Raw genomic sequence first — 1,233 nt, 5'->3', positions numbered from 1 at the left:
GGCCAGCTTCATGGTGCTGTGCTGGACCCCACTGTGCCAGCAGGGAGGCCCCGGGCTCCTCATTTAATAGAAGATGCCCATGGCTGGGGAGATAAGCAACTTGCTTACACTCTGAAGTGTGAGGACCCAAGAGAAATAAAGATGCTTCCACGCGAAAACCACCTGAAGGTTCTGGCAGCACCATTCATAACGGCCCCAAATGGAAACCGTCCGGGTCCACCTTGAGCACTGAAATGTGGGGTCACTCAGCAATAAACAGAAAGGGCCGGCGCAGGCTTCAACATGGTCCTCAGCGCGGACTGAATGAAGCCAGGCGCAAGAGGCCGGCGCTGGGACTCCGCTTAGTGAAACGTCCAAAACCAGAGCGCCAGAGTGGCTGCACAGGCCTGGGGTGGGCTGAGGAGGCCACGAGGTTGCTGGGGGCCACGGAAATGGCAGGAAACAGATGTCACCTCAGGAACGTACTAATAAAAAGACCAACTGTTGCACTTCCCTGTACACTTGAAGTAGGTGAGTTTTATGGTACAGAAATCACATTTACACACCTGAGAAAAATAAGTTTCTCTGGGTTTTATTTAGTCATTTAATTAGGCGCCAGTCCACACCTGATACCAGATCTCTGCCCGAGGTGACAGGACACTGTCGCCTCTTCTCCAACCTCTGTAATGTCACACCCTTCCAGGCTTAAGTCCACTAAAAGTTTTCTTGAGGCCCTAGTAACTGCAGTGCTCTGGTGTGTGGGGCTACCTGGCTCAGGTGAGTTCTCACCTGCCCAGACCCATTTGTTTATGAGCTCTGACCAGGTATAGTCAGGGCCACATTGGACTCAAGGTGACGCCAGTCTCCAGGAAGAGGGAGAAAAGCACCCAGGAAGTCAGTTCCGGTCCCCCCGGGGTTTCAGATGTATCCCAAGGGCCCACCTTGCCCAGAGCTGACTGGGCCTGCGGCTGGCACTGTCCATCGCCCGAGGGTGTATGAGGCACTGGACAGGGTCAAGAGCTGGGTCCATGCCGGGTGCCTGGGCCACCGGGGGGTAGCCGAGCGCCTGCAGGTCACTTGGGAGTCGGAGCTGGCGCTGGGGTAGGAGAGGCCCTGCCCAACGGCCCCTGGGCCAGCGCCTGAGGCCGGGGGTGTCCTCGTGGGTAAGACTGTCCTGGCTCACCCGCGAGCTGTGGGCAGAGGTGGGCAGGGGGAGAGGGAAGGCAGAGGAAAGGCAGCGTGGAAGGGCCAGGG

The sequence above is a fragment of the Condylura cristata genome, unplaced genomic scaffold, assembly GCF_000260355.1.
Source record: "Condylura cristata isolate star-nosed mole 26May11 unplaced genomic scaffold, ConCri1.0 scaffold00029, whole genome shotgun sequence".
NCBI classification, from domain to species: domain Eukaryota; kingdom Metazoa; phylum Chordata; class Mammalia; order Eulipotyphla; family Talpidae; genus Condylura; species Condylura cristata.
Note: the sequence above shows the minus strand (reverse complement) of the source record.